The sequence below is a fragment of the Pogoniulus pusillus genome, chromosome 14 (genome assembly GCF_015220805.1).
Source record: "Pogoniulus pusillus isolate bPogPus1 chromosome 14, bPogPus1.pri, whole genome shotgun sequence".
NCBI lineage: Eukaryota > Metazoa > Chordata > Aves > Piciformes > Lybiidae > Pogoniulus > Pogoniulus pusillus.
The window spans coordinates 25,225,273-25,241,321 of record NC_087277.1 but is presented as its reverse complement, the minus strand read 5'-3'; positions in this window follow the sequence as shown (position 1 = coordinate 25,241,321).

The window sequence follows — 16,049 nt, the reverse complement described above, 5'->3', positions numbered from 1 at the left end:
TTGATAAATGATGGAGATTGGCTAGGCCAGCTCAGCTGCCAGCTCTCTCAGCACCCTAGGATGGATCCCATCTGGTCCCATGGACTTGTGAGGATCCAAGTGGCTCAGCAGGTCCCTTACTGCTTCCTCATGGATTACAGGGGACTGTACTGGTCTCTGACTCCATCTGCCAGCTCAGGAGGCCAGCTGTCCTGGAAACAACCTGTCCCACTATTGAAGATTGAGGCAAAGAAGGTGTTAAGCACCTCTGCCTTTTCCTCATCCTTTGTCACTATATTCCCCTCTGCATCTACTAAGGACTGGAGCTTCTCCTTGTCCCTTCTCTTGCCATTAATATATTTACAGAAACATATTTTATTCTCCTTAACAGCAGTGGCAGCCTAAGTTCTAAATGGGCTTTTGCCTCTCTAATTTTTTTCCTACATGACCTAGAAACAGCCTTGAACTCTTCCTGGGATACCTCCCCTTTTTTCCAGAGGTGATACACCCTCTTTTTTCCCCTTAATGCCTTCAGCAGCTCCTTGCCCATCCAGCCTGGCTGTCTCCCTCATCAGCTCAGCTTCCCGCACGCTGGCACAGCCTGCTCCTGTGCCTGCAAGAGTTCTTCCTTGAAGTAGGTCCAACCTTCCTGGACCCCTTTGTTTCTAAGGGATGTTTCCCAAGGAACTTCCCAAGTTAGTTCCTAAAATAAGCTGAAGTCTGCCCTTAGTTTACCTTGATGGTCAGCCACAGATTGCAGCATATCCATTACTTTTAGGTCTTGCTAGCAGCCATTTGATGCTGGCAGCTAAGCTGAGCCTGGCTGTTGAGAGTTGTCAGCACTGAGCCAAGCCAAGTCTCCATTCTTTTTTTAAAGGCTTTTTCTGTGGTCACTAAGTGAAAGGAGAAAATTAATTCTGTTCCCTAATGATTCAGCCACTCTAGGTCTATTTTTTTTGTTGTTGTTGTAGTCTTGCCCTCCCCAGGGGATTTTTCCTTGCCCACCTAGGTAATCTCATTGATACACAAGGGAGTCCCACAGATCTAAATGAATGATGTTTCCAATGCCACAGTCAGATAAGAGGTATGAGCAGTCACAACTGTCACTCTCAGATGAATGTTGCAATTCCAACCTTACTACAGCTGTTCATGGAGGTGGACTGTAAGGGCAGGGTTAATCTTTCCCAGTGGAGGTGTCTACAGGGCAAATGCAGACTCCTCTAGACTCCTGTTATAATTAACATCAAGAGGCTGGTTGAAAGAAGTGATTGTTCCACTATAGCCAGCACTTGATGCAGCCTCACCTGAACTATGGTCTGCAACTTAAGAAAGATCAAAGTGGGGGGAACAAAGGTGAAAGAACTAGAGGACATGATTTGTGAGGAGTGGCTGAGGATATTAGGTTTGTTCTTCTCAGATGAGGAAACTAAAGGGTGGCCTTGTTGCTGTCTACAACTTCCTCATGAGAGGGAGCAGAGAAAGATAGAAGTGCTGATCCCTACTCACTGGTGGCCATTGATGGCATAGAGAAAAAATGTTTCAAGCTGCTGCAGAGGAAGTTCAGATTGGTATTGGCAAAATACTGAGAGCAGTAAAGCAGTGGGACAGGCTTCCCAGGGAATTAGTCCAGAGTCCTAACCTTGTTGGTGTTTGGACAACAATCTTAGATAAATGCTTGAACTTGTAAGTTACCCTGCGTAGAGTCAGGAGTTGGACTGGATAATCCTCATGAGTCTCTTCCAACTCAGGGTAGGATTAACCATACTTCAGCCTGAAGTGGTTAAAGTAGGTGAGGTGCTGATGCCTGCTGCACTGAAGCACCGCAGAGTCCTAAGTTACAAGTTAGAGAGCTCTTCCTAAAGAGTAACAGCTAGTGCAAGCATCTTTGCTGCTCAGGTCAGCCCTCCAGAGTCCCTGACTTTGGAGGCAACAAAAAAGCCTGCAGGGAGGAAGACTTTCCCTTAGTTGAGAAGGATCAAAGCCACAACTACTGAATAAATATCCCCAGTCAGTCCAAAGCTGTTTCTTAGGACACAGATTGGCTGAGCTGTTCAGTTCTGTCCATCGTGTCTGGCAAGAGTCCTTAGCCTATGCTTAGCCAATAAATGAAGCATTCTAGTAAGGTAATACCTTCAGACAATCTTCCTGAGGACTCAAACTCACCAGTCAATAGGGTTAAAGTGCTAGAAAGATTTTGGGAATGGCTCTGGTCTGGACTAAAGAGTGGTGCCCCAAGACAAGTCCCTGGCACCAGCTGGGGGAACGCACAGGTCACAGACACTGCCAGGGACGTAACTGCAAAAGCCTGGTCTTTTTGGATGATGAGCTGGGTAGTATGGGCATAGGCTACTCTGTGCTAGTAAGCCTCAAAGACAGAGTTTTTCTGGGCAGGTTTAATTAAGATAAAGTCTTAGCAGATGTTAGTTACTCATATGCTGATGATGTGACAGACAGCTGGTGTCTCCAGCCAAGTGTCCATGCCAAGCAACTGCCCAGATCTCTCCTTTCATGTTCTTTGCACATCAAAATGCAGATGCATGCATCTCCCCACACAAAATTCAAACCACTCCTGGCCTCCTTGGCCAGCTCTTGGACTGCTGTCTGTCCAAGAGCCCACTTTCCCCTTCTTCATGAGGCTACAACTGAAGAGCCTCATGAGTTTTACTTATGCCTTGATACTTTAAAGGAGTTTTCCGCTACCTCTTGATGAAGGTTTCAGGGTGGCTGTCTGCCTGGGCTGCCCTCTGCCTGTACTGAGAAGATCCCTGGAAGTCCTTTCTTCCTGCAGTCTCTCAGTTGTTCCTGGCTTAGCTGCTCTAGGTCTCATTTCAAGCTAGTCTTTTCCCAGCTACTGTTTCCCAGGCTTCCTGCAGCTTCAGCAGCTGTTCACTTCTTTTGGACTCTCTTCTTTGAGTGAGATTTGTCCTTATTACCAGTTGCCCTTTCCCACACCCACCTCCTCCCCCCCCCCCCCCGCCCCAACTATTCAAATACTATCCCTGCTCTCTTATCTCTTCCCAGCTCCTCCTGCAGGCACTTATCAAGCTCTGCTGTCTTCCCACATCCAGCTAGGAGAGTGCTGACTCTGTCTTTGCACCTCTCACCACCCTTTGAACACCAGTCTCCCTTCAGCAGTAGAGAATGAGCCCAGTGTAGTCTCACAGGGTTTTGCCTGAGATTACACACTTGTCCAGAGTGTTTTGATTTTACAGAGAAAGCCAGCTATGCAGGGCATGTGGAAAAATAATTGCTCTCTTCTGCATGTACATTTAAGCTTAAAATGCAAATTTGCTTGTCCAGAACCTCTCAGGTAAAATGTAATATTCTGCTGTGATAAACAACCTACTTTTTTTTTTTTTTGCCTAGCATTATTCCACATCCCACCACACAGCTGGGCTGCACTTATCTTCATTTTATTTCTTTTACTGCTTAAAAATGACAGTGTAATTAGAGCAGATTCTGTGAAACTGTTGTGTTGCATTTAGGTATTTCCAGTGATCTCAGTCACAAATCCATCGAACTTAGTTTTGGAGTGCTGCTAGAGAAGCAGAGAGGTGAAGACTCTCTCAGAAAGTTGGTTCAGAAAAATGAGAGCATGGCATTTGAGGGGGGATTTCTTGTGGATTTTATTTGAGGAATTTGTGCACCTATTTTAAGGAATTCTTTCAGATTTCCTCTGAAACAACAGTTTTTAACATGACATGCCTGGCTTTACTTCACTTTGATTTCTTTGATTTTAAATGTTTGGCTCTGTCAGAATTGGCCCAATTTTAGGCCATTTTTTGCTGTAATTAGATGTATCTAATAAATGGATCATCTTAATGATCCATGGTCTAGTTGATTGGATAGGGCTGGGGGATAGGTTGGACTGGATGATCTTGGAGGTCTCTTCCAACCTGGTTGATTCTATGATTCTATGATTCATGAGCAGATCTGCAAGCACAACGTCTCAGGTTTCAGAATACTCTCTTTCAATCCTCATCATCATAGAATCACTGTCCTTCAAAGACTGTCTCAGCTCCAGCCGGCCTGGGCACCTTACTGAGACATCACATTGTAAAATCATTTTCTAAGTAGAAACCTCAAGAAAATTTGCACTGCAGATTTTGAATCCTTACCTGTCTCACGTATTTTGTGTGAGGATTAATCTGTCCATGCCTGAGAAGAAGTCTGTGATTCCTCACCAGGATCTACTGCGGTTTGCTGTCCTGGGTTTAGCTAGGAGGGACTATATTGCTGTGTTTGTAAATTGCTGCTCAGCTATTACTGTAATTCCTGTTGTTCATTCATTCTTTGCATTGCTCTATTAAAATCCCCTTACTACAACCTGTGACGAGTTCCCAGATTCTTCTATTTTGCTCCAGGTTTCTCCTTTCTATCCTACTAGGGGTGGGGAGTATTAAGGGGAGCAATTGTGTGAGTGGCAGTGTGGAGCTTGGCTGTGGCTGGGCCTGAACCCATAGCATTTGCTACACAAGCTAAGCTTCTTCTCACAAGTAGGTCTAGTGGTCCTCCTGAAACATCAAGTGTTGCAAAAAGCATGCTCTCGGGTTGTCCAGGGCACAAATGTAATAGCAACAGCTCCAACCAGCTGTTTTTATGTCTTTTCCCCCTGATGTTGCTTGAATGGGCTGCCCAGGGAGGTGGTGGAGTCACCGTCCCTGGAGGTGTTGAAGAAAAGCCTGGATGGGGCACTTAGTGCCATGGTCTGGTTGATTGGATAGGGCTGGGTGATAGGTTGGACTGGCTGAGCTTGGAGGTCTCTTCCTACCTGGTTGATTCTATGATATGGCTAGACTGTGCAAGTGCTCTCCTGGATCAGACCTAGTAACTGAAGTAAAGTTGCTCTAGCTCAGTATTTTTCTTGCCTCAGTATATGAAAGTGTTTTTCTAGGTAAGAGTGGAATGTCAGGATGATCATGTATAAAAAGCCTCTTCTCTGGAGAGAAGGTTAAAAAAAAGGAAGATACAGATTAATGCCAGCCTCATCTGTCTGTTGCCTTGCTCTACAGCCTCAGGGGTTAGGCTTCAAAAGTATGTTGAAGACACTGCGTGTTCTAGCTAAGATTTGTTGGACCTGGAGTGGCAAATACTTTCCTCTCTGCACAAAGGCTGTGAGTGCAACAACGTGCTTGGAAATTTGAGTTTTGTCTCCCTTGGGAAAACAGAGCCACCACAGCAAACAGCAGCTTCACATTTCTATCAAGTAGGTATCTCTTTGCTCCAGCCTGGCAGATGGGAGAACTGCTCCAGAAACAAGGTTAACACTCTCAAGGTGGAAGTATAGGAGCCAGTAGCATGGTTCTGCAGTCATTATTGTCATAAAGGCAGCAAACAGGAACACGCTCTGTTAGACCATACAAAGCAGTTTGATGTGATTGCACTATTCCAGCCCCACTGTTAATGCATTGAGGTTCTGACAGCACTGCAGCTTTCTCCATTTCCTCTCACCTAGGTGAAGGGTTATCACAGTATCACAGTATCATCAGGACTGGAAGAGACCTCACAGATCAAGTCCAACCCTTTACCACAGAGCTCAAGGCCAGACCATGGCACCAAGTGCCACGTCCAATCCTGCCTTGAACAGCTCCAGGGACGGCGACTCCACCACCTCCCCGGGCAGCCCATTCCAGTGCCCAATGACTCTCTCAGGGAAGAACTTTCTCCTCACCTCAAGCCTAAATTTCCCCTGGCGCAGCCTGAGGCTGTGTCCTCTTGTTCTGGTGCTGGCCACCTGAGAGAAGAGAGCAACCTCCTCCTGGCCACAACCACCCCTCAGGTAGTTGTAGACAGCAATAAGGTCACCCCTGAGCCTCCTCTTCTCCAGGCTAACCAACCCCAGCTCCCTCAGCCTCTCCTCGTAGGGCTGTGCTCAAGGCCTCTCCCCAGCCTCGTCGCCCTTCTCTGGACACGCTCAAGCATCTCAATGTCCCTCCTAAACTGGGGGGCCCAGAACTGAACACAGCACTCAAGGTGTGGTCTAACCAGTGCAGAGTACAGGGGCAGAATGACCTCCCTGCTTATGATCAGGTACAGGCTAGAATAAAACCACTTTAAAAGTCTGTCAGTTTGTTTCTCATATAGTGCTGCTAATGCTGCTAATATATCTGAAAGTTGTCCTGAGTTCATAGGGAAACTAGTCATATTGAAATGATTAAAGCAAGCCAGAGGGAGAATTATCTGAGAAATCCACAGTATTTTATGGATGAGCTGGCACATGCAGTAGTTACCATATCGTAACTCATCCAAGTCTTATCTGCTATCTTAAGGGATGATAATAGCATATCTGGAAAACATCTGCACTGGAAAAGGACAGATAAACTATTCTGCTTGAAATTTGTAGGTATAGGATTACTCTGTGTCAGCCATGCATGTCATATGTGGTATGAAGTGCCCTCAGTGGTAAAAGGAGTACAGGTTTCATTTCTAAATGCCCCAGACTAGACCCTGACATCCTTTCTCAGGACGAGTGCCCCAATGTAGTCTCCTGGAAAAAGGGGGACACATTTTCTACTCTGCAGGAGTTCAGGTTGCTCTATGAATCATTCTCATCAGGGTTACAGTAATTTTCCTGCAAGCTACTAAAAAAAAAAAGTTCTTTTTATTGAAAAAAACTTTCATTCATGAAGAGATTTGGATTAAGAAAAGGAGAGAAAAGCTCAAAGAAGGTGTTCCTTTTGCAGATGGAAATGAAATCACTTCGTTTACCAAGGCCATTTATATAGCTGCTCTCTTCCTTTTCAACTGCTATGCATGTTTTGGCTGGCATGATTACAGTATATTCCTAATCCCTAGAACAGTTTTTTTCCCATCAGAACCAGCAGCAGCTGCAGCTTGACCATGTTTATCAACATATCCACCTGTGTTTTTGTCAGGGACCGCCAGTGATGCCTTAACTCCTCCTGCTCTTTTCACTGTGGAGGTGTTTTTAATGTCCTTCCACAGAACTGCATTTTGAGAGCTGGGTTATTTCCCACTTGATGCAGTATTCTACTAAATTGCCATTTGCTTTGATTGAGGAAAAAAAAAATCAGAATGCTTAGACCTATAACAATACCACAACAAATGTGGTGCCCAGGCCTCAGCTGGAGCATCAGCAGAACTTTTCTCTGCTACCGTGGACACTTGTTTTTGTAAGCTGCTGAAATACTGAACCCAGCAGCATGTCTGGCTCAGGATGCAGATAAAGTAATGGGGAAAAAATTAGCTTTGTAGGCATCTTGAATGCTTGTGATAATTCTGTTTCATCAGTAGTTATACTTTGTCATTAGAGAGTGTGAACATTTTCATTTTCACCAACAGAGTGATCTTTAGCCAAGGAATTAGCTAATAGAACAGCTGGGGCACTTTGAACTGAGCTGTGAACTTAGTTTTTCACACTGCAGACAACTTTGCCTTGGTTTAGCTTTCTTTTCTTTTCTTTTCTTTTCTTTTCTTTTCTTTTCTTTTCTTTTCTTTTCTTTTCTTTTCTTTTCTTTTCTTTTCTTTTCTTTTCTTTTCTTTTCTTTTCTTTTCTTTTCTTTTCTTTTCTTTTCTTTTCTTCTCTTTTCTTCTCTTTTCTTCTCTTTTCTTCTCTTTTCTTCTCTTTTCTTCTCTTCTCTTTTCTTCTCTTCTCTTTTCTTCTCTTTTCTTCTCTTCTCTTTTCTTCTCTCTTTTCTTTTCTCTTCTCTCTTTTCTTTTTCCTTTCCTTTCCTTTCCTTTCCTTTCCTTTCCTTTCCTTTCCTTTCCTTTCCTTTCCTTTCCTTTCCTTTCCTTTCCTTTCCTTTCCTTTCCTTTCCTTTCCTTTCCTTTCCTTTCCTTTCCTTTCCTTTCCTTTCCTTTCCTTTCCTTTCCTTCTCTCTTCTCTCTTCTCTCTTCTCTCTTCTCTCTTCTCTCTTCTCTCTTCTCTCTTCTCTCTTCTCTCTTCTCTCTTCTCTCTTCTCTCTTTTCTCTTCTCTTTTCTTAATAATGTTTTTTACCACTCCCTGTCCTTATCAGGTATTCTTATATTAACTAAACTAAGGAACGTTAAGTGGAGATAAAGACCTGGCTGGCAGCTGTGATGCTAATGTTAAACTCAAGTTCCAGTTTATTTTGTTCACCAAATAAGGGTTTTCATGACTATCCCACATGCCTCTCGGTGCTATTTTTCATCTCTTTACAAAGATTTGTTCTTAGATAGAAAAGGATGAGGTCTAAACTAGAAATGTGAGAATAGTTGCATATATTATGTTGTTAGTTCCAGATGAGGAATCTAGCAGCACTTAACAGAAGACTAAGCAGAGTTTAATGGTAGTTTATGGGCCCTGTGCCTTAGCAGAGTCGTGTACTGTTTACAACTGTTTCCAAGACGTGCAGGTGCGTTGTGAGAAAACCAGCACCGCTGAAGTAATGCTATAGACACTTAGTTGCAAGCGTTTCAGCCACATAGCAAGAAATTAACAATGCTGCATTTGTTTTCTTTTTTAGCATTTCTCCTATTTCTTCCTCTCATTCTAAAGGAATGCATTCTAATCTAAGGACACATTCTCATACAGTCGTTAATCCTGCTGCTCCGAAACGTTTCACATGAAAACTCAAAATCGGGCGGCTTCATGCGTTCCAACCGGGCTTTTGTACAGCAGGGTCATCCTTGAACTTGTCATCTGCTGGGGTATTGAATTCCAGATTTCACTCAATTACACGAGCTGAAGAATGTGGCAAGCTGCCATTGCTTTCCCCACTTTGAACAAATGTCGTTGCGTCTAACTGTTTCGTTTCAGGAATCCCTCAATTCTAAGTGACCCTTAACAGGAAGCTCTGCAGCTTTAAGAAGGTCACCTATGGAGGGGATGCAAATGGTACTTACTGCCCACATTCTCTTCAGACTAAATGACTTATTTGTTAGTGTTTTTTAATCCAGGAGTTTAGCAAGCATGATTAATTAATGCTTACTTCAGAGCTATATGTAGAGTGGGGCTTTCCCCCTTCACATTGAGAAGGGCAACAAAGCTGGTGAGGGGCCTGGAACACAAATCCTATGAGGAGAGGTTGAGGGAGCTGGGCCTGTTTAGCTTGGAGAAGAGGAGGCTCAGGGGTGATCTTATTACTGTCTACAACTACCTGAAGGGGCATTGTAGCCAGGTGGGGGGTGGCCTCTTCTCCCAGGCAACCAGCAATAGAACAAGGGGACACAGTCTCAAGTTGTGCCAGGGTAGGTATAGGCTGGATATTAGGAAGAAGTTCTTCACAGAGAGAGTGATTGGCATTGGAATGGGCTGCCCAGGGAGGTGGTGGAGTCACCGTCCCTGGGGGTCTTCAAGAAAAGACTGGATGAGGCACTTAGTGCTATGGTCTAGTTGATTGGTTAGGGCTGGGTGATAGGTTGGGCTGGATGATCTTGGAGGTCTCTTCCAAACTGTTTGATTCTATGATTCTATGAAAAGGTTACAGTTAATATCTGCTCTTTATTTTTCACATCCACTTTGAGGAGTGTTGGGTGCTGTTGAACTTAGGTAACAGCTCTGCTTCCTGCAGCATCGCTAACGCATCCTCAGACAAAACACTAGATGGTGGAAAAGTCAGGTGCAGAACAGGAAGTGCTACAGGTGCCCAAGCACATTAGTATTTGCTCTTGACATTGTTTAATGATGGGTTTGGGTGGGGTTATATATATATATATATAAATTAAATAGTGATGATCATGGATTATGACTGCAGAATGACAGCCTGGCTCTTCGTGTTTCTCTCACAAATTCTCACTGCTGTTTTCATGCAGTTGGCAGTGTTCAGGATGCCACAGCGGAGCTGTATCGCTGGGTGGGGTTACATAATCCAGATGTAGCTTCTAGGCAATATGCTGCTGGCTTGTATTGAGCTTTGCATCACCCCAGATCCCAAGGTCCTTTTCCTCAGGGCTGCTCTCAGCCATTCACCACCCAGGCCTGGAGTGCTCGGGATTGCACTGACACAGGTGCAGGACCTTACACTTGGCCTTGTTGAATGTCATGAGGTTGGCCCAATACTTCTCCAGCCTGTCCAGGTGCCTCTGGATGGATCCCTACCCTCTAGCAAGTCGACTGTGCCACACAGCTTGGTGCCATCTGCAAACTTGCTGAGTGTGCACTTGATTCCTCTGCCCATGTTGCTGACAAAGATGTTAAACAGCACTGGTCCCAGCACTGACCCCTGAGGGACATGACTTGTCACTGCTCTCCAGGTGGACATTGTGCCCTTGATGACCACTCTCTGCTTGCGATCATCCAGCCAATTCCTTACCCAGCAGTGCTCCACCCATCAAGTCCGTGTTTTTCCAGTTTGGTGACCAAGATGTCATGTGGGACTGAGTAAAATGTCTTGCTCAGATCCAGGTAGATGATGTGAGTTGCCTTTCCCTTGTCCAGTCTTGCTGTGACTAGAGCGGGCTGTCTGGAGCCTCACCCAGCCTGGCCTTAAACACCTCCAGGGGTGTTCAGTGCTTTTAGCTGTTTACACCACCTCAAATGTACTGAAGCTCAGATGCACTGATGCTAAACATCAACCAAACAATTCCTGTTTTGCCAGAGAATGAAGTAGTTTTGGAGTGAAAACATCTCTTACTAGTGAATCTGGAAGCTAATGGTGCTGAAGTGACAGGTCACATATAATTAGGCTTTCTACCACACAGCACCAGTGACAAAACTTACACTGTACACATTTATGTCTATAGTCACTCTGTTATTGACATAGAAGAAATTCCCATGGAAGAGTTAACAACCTGCATTAACCTTGAAAAGGCTGTTTGTGTTTGACAGAACAGTGGGAGCTGTCTTAGGAACAGTCTGAGATAAAGATGCCTATATTTATAGCAGAAGAGCCTACTCCTTTCTTTTGCCAAGTTATCATTCCCTGAGCTGCTAGCACTTTTTTTTATCAATAGCTCCAGTTTGCTGGATGGTAACTCAGCAGATACCTCTAACTGACTCAGCAGATACCTCTAACTGACAGATCCTAGGTCTAACTATCTTAAACCTTCTGCTCTTCGTTGTCCTATAAGTTGTTGGTGTTCCAAGTCTTTCCTACTGGATCTACACCTACTGTGCAGGTTTTTATGCTAGTTGATGAACTTGTTCAGTAGCATTGTCATTTTGCTCTTCACAAGCATCCATTAAAGAGGCAAGGCGTGCCTCCAGCTTTGCAAGATTACCTTGATGGCTCTCTTTAATAGGTCTAAAAAGGTTCCTGTATGTTGCATACAGGTTACCTTTAGTAGCACAGGCTCATCCTTGCCAAGAACTCTGGTATTAATAGAACAGTAGTTTTTGTTTAGTAAAATGTAGGTAAATCCAGATGCAATGTATTTTCCAACTGCTGGCTTGGAGAAATCTGCTATGAAAGGAAGAAAGAAAAGTATCTTTTTTGGTGCTGGTTTGCTTCTGATAATTACTTGTTAACATAATTCAAATGGTAAAGTAAGGAAAGGTAAAGGGCAAAGTGGTAACCTGACCTGTCACCTGCTATGAACAGTGAACCATCAAAATGAAGAAAGAAAGGCTGTAGAGAGTAGAAAGAGCTCTCCAGTGCCAGTATCACTGGTTTAAGGGCTGATATTCTATTGCTAGAGATTCACAGACAACCTACAGAGCTCAGTCACCTGGGGCTTATCTCCTGTAAGTCTGACCATCATTACCTGAAAGATGAATGGCTTCTTCTAAAAACAAAGCTTGCCCCTGAATATAGGAATGAAAGACAGAAAACCCTCTCTAAGAGGTTCACCATTTCAGTTGTGAATACCACAATCAGTCAAGTCTGAGAAACTGCTGTTCCTGATGTGTATCTCCACACATCCAGTTTCATTTTCAGGAATTATTCCTTGCTAGATAATAGATGTTTTTTAAGGCCATGTATGTAAATGTGGCCATGATAACAAAATGAAAAAGGAAAACAGATGACAAAATAACTTGCAAAATAATTCAGCTTCAGCCATCAAGAAACATCTGCAAAAAGAATACTTTAGGATCATGACAGGAAGCAGCCTGGGAGACTCTGGAACATTTTAGCTACTTAAACTTTAAAGTATCATTAGAGTAATGAAGTGTTTTCTAACGTGGGAACACTTTGGAAGTACTGGGAAAAGAACAAAATTCCTGGTTTAATATTTTGTAGCACATGGAAACAAGCAGTCAGAAAGTGGGAAGACTGGTGTTAAAATGTCATAGCTGAATTCTTAGCCTAACACTTTAAGCTCTGTTTTTAAATAGAGACCTACCTATATACATCGAGACAGCATGCCAGAAAACCCATGGCTATTGCACTTAAAGGTCAGAGTTGAAATTATGTCACATCATACATCTCAGATTCAGGAATAACCCAATAGTGGCAGAATGTGGCTGCTTGCAATGTCACCAGCCTAAAACCTAGGTGCATTATATGCCCACCAATTTAGACAGCTGGGAAAGTGGATATTATCCTCAGATACACAATATTCTGCATGTAGGAACAGAGCAAAGCCAGAGTGATGCCATCCCTTACAAAAGAAGGAGCATCTATTCCACCACGGCTCACACTTGGCAGAGTATAACCACTGTGGAGGTAAGGTACTGCAAGGTGCTGGCCTGTCTGGTATTCAGGAGGCTGCCTGAGTACCTTCCACAGAAGTTTTTTTCCCCCTAGAGAAAATGAGGCATAGTTTCACCAGACAACCTAAGGTGAGGCTGCTGTGACTGCAGCCTGCATGTACTGTGTGCCCCTTGCAGCCTTCTCTCAACACAGCCAGTGATGGAGTCTTTGCCTCTGGGCAGCTCTGGGCAGTGACTTCCAGCCTGCTGACCACGAGGCTATCTCACCAGCTGTGTGCTCCTGTGGGAGAGCCCTCACTGCCTTCGCCAGTGGTTCCTAGGGAAGCCACCCTCCTCCCTCTGCTCTGCTGGAGCCCAGCCAAAGCCAGCCAGTGTGCTGGAGTGTTCAAATACAATAAAGAGCTGTGGTGGTGTTATCTCTCCTCATCTCTTCCGTTTTGCTCTGGTAGGCTTCCCTCTCAGAGCGAAACACAAGCAGGAGACTAACACAGGCTTTCCTCTTGCCTGGCGTTTGTCTGCTATTCCAGTTCATTTACTCCGAGAAACCAACTGCATTTTAATCTGCAGCTGTAATTCTGGTCCTCGTAGGTCAACGGCACATCTCCAGGTATCATTCAAAAAAAAATTATAGAATTAGTTAAAAAGACTTCCTTCTCCTTTGTTTTAATTAAAAGAAATCCTGGTCTCCTCCTCCTCAAGCCTCTCCACCCGGGCTGATTGACAAAACGAGCAAAATCCATGTTCTCACACCGGCGGGTATCTATTACATGAGAACTTTCTTCTGGCGCCAGGAGGTATTTAGAGAGTTTGCCCGGCTATTCCACAGGGAATTCCTGCTGAAAGTTGGGGATACCTGAGTAAAACTCGCTGCTGGCCAGGGAAAGCAGCAGTCCTCACGGTTGCAGTTTCTCCGTTCCAGGGACAATCTCCATGGCACTATTGCATTGGGGAGAAGGAGTAAACCGGGGGGAGTGATTTCTCTTCTCGTGGAAGATGTCACCTCCTTGCACTGCGGGGGGAGAGTCCCTCTGGGGCAGTTAGCGTCTCGAAGGACAGCGCCGTGGGCTGTGTTTTTGCTTTGCCTGTGGAATGCATGTTCTCGTGGCGCTCAGGAACACGACCCCTCCCCACAGCCCCGATGGTGTGACCAGTCCCCAGCCTCCCCCACGCTCCGCCGCCCCCCACTCGTGCCCAGGGGGTAACCAGGCAAAACACATTCTAGTAAATACTTGGGGTGGGGGGGTTGTGTGTTTGTTTGTTTTGTCAGTTTGTTTTTTTTTTCCTTCCAAGGGCTTCCAAGGCTGGGGTCGGAGTGGCTGGAGAGCAGCCAGATAGAGAGGGATCTGGGGTTGCTGATTGATACCCACCTGAACATGAGCCAGCAGTGTGCCCAGGTGGCCAAGAGAGCCAGTGGCATCCTGGCCTGCATCAGGAATGGTGTGGTCAGCAGGAGCAGGGAGGTCATTCTGCCCCTGTACTCTGCACTGGTTAGACCTCACCTTGAGTGCTGTGTTCAGTTCTGGGCCCCCCAGTTTAGGAAGGACATTGAGATGCTTGAGTGTGTCCAGAGAAGGGCGACAAGGCTGGGGAGAGGCCTTGAGCACAGCCCTACGAGGAGAGGCTGAGAGAGCTGGGATTGATTGGCCTGGAGGAGGCTCAGGGGTGACCTTATTGCTGTCTACAACTACCTGAGGGGTGGTTGTGGCCAGGAGGAGGTTGCTCTCTTCTCTCAGGTGGCCAGCACCAGAACGAGAGGACACAGCCTCAAGCCACATCAGGGGAAATTTAGGCTTGAGGTGAGGAGAAAGTTCTTCCCTGAGAGAGTCATTGGACACTGGAATGGGCTGCCCGGGGAGGTGGTGGAGTCGCCGTCCCTGGAGCTGTTCAAGGCAGGATTGGACGTGGCACTTGGTGCCATGGTCTGGCCTTGAGAATTGTGGTAAGGGGTTGGACTTGATGATCTCTGAGGTCTTTTCCAACCTTGTTGATACTGTGATACTGTGATACTGTGATTTATCCCCCGTTTGCTTTAACTGGCATGGCTTGAGCCTTGACCCACTGAGCAGTGTTCAGTTTTCTTACATGGTGGAAGTCACTCTTGAGAGGCTGCTCCAAGATACACACAGCCTCATTGTCAGTAACTAGTCACAATGGCGGTTCCTGCATTCACCTGTGATGCTTTCAGGATCCTCCCCAGCCCCGGAGGGTCTGGACTGGCTCACACAGAGTGTTTGCAGGTAGGTGGCTATCACGGGACCAAAACACAGGCACCATGATGTTGTCACCTTACAAAACAACAGTGGGAAAGGGCATCCTTCAGTGGTGTCTTGACCTCTGCCAGACTTCTGGCTGGGGACAGGGAACCCGTGGCGCAGGCAAAAGGCACTCCTAGAACAAGTGAGTTTAGCTGGGGGGGGAAGGAGTGCTGGGGGTATTAGAGACACTCCACACTCTTTCTTTCACTAGTTGACTTTACCAGGGAGACTGAGCTGTACAGGGACCTATTATCTCTAGGTGGCACTTGACAAGGGTTATCCATCCACCTGCTTCTCCTATCAAAGCAGCAATGCCAAGCATTCCTTCATGGTTGCAGCCTTGCACAACTTCCATGCAGTCCCTCTGTGCATGTGTGTGTGTTAGAGATGCTTGTGGAGGGATCCAGATTGAGACCTCTGCTAGACAGATGCTGCCATCCTCCCCTCCAGACATGTCTTTTTCATCACTGTGAGAAAACGACTACAAATGTCCTTGCTGCACCAGTGTCTTTCCATGGAAGTGCACATTAGGTTAGAGCGAAGTGACTTGGTAACACTGTTGAGTTCCAGGAAAGGACAAATGCCAAAGGAAAGCCTTTTTGAAGGCACTTTATCGAGAACAGATCATCTCCCTCCTCCACCCTTCTTTGCCATTGCCAACAGCTCAAAGGATGAATGCAGACGACACAGGGCTTTCAGCAATCCTCCCTTCTGTTCTTGGACATAATCTGTGTTTCACAGACCCAGCTTCTGGAAATTTGTTTCTCTTCTTGGTTTTGCTATCATCTACCTGAAACTTTAGGAAGACACTGAAAGGGCTATACCCTCTCTACCCCACCCCAGATACATGTTGGGCAATTAGTGCCACCCCGTGTTGCTGGAGGCTGCAACTTGCCTGGCCTTGAGTGCAGCATGGATCTGCTGCAAGGAAAAGAAATAAATTTTGAGGTTACACAGTCTTCTTTGCTTGGGTTTTGTTAGTTAAATTTATTTACCCAAATATCTTCTGGAAAAGTGCTGAAGAAAGTTGCTGCATCCCAGTGCACCTCCCCAAGTCAGGGATCTTCCCTCAACAGAGAACAGCTGCTTTTTGTGGCCTCGGGAGCAACAACGGTGGCAGAGGCAGCGGTCCCAAGAAATGCCCTCTCTCCAGCTCCTTACCATGCAGGAGTTGTGCTGCTCCTCTCCCTCCACCAGCATGCTGGACTCTGCAGACCCAGGCTGCCAGAGGTGGGCCCTGAAATGAGGGAAGAAGCTGGCCTTGAAGTGCAGGAAGAGGCTGTAGTTTTACCTTTTAACG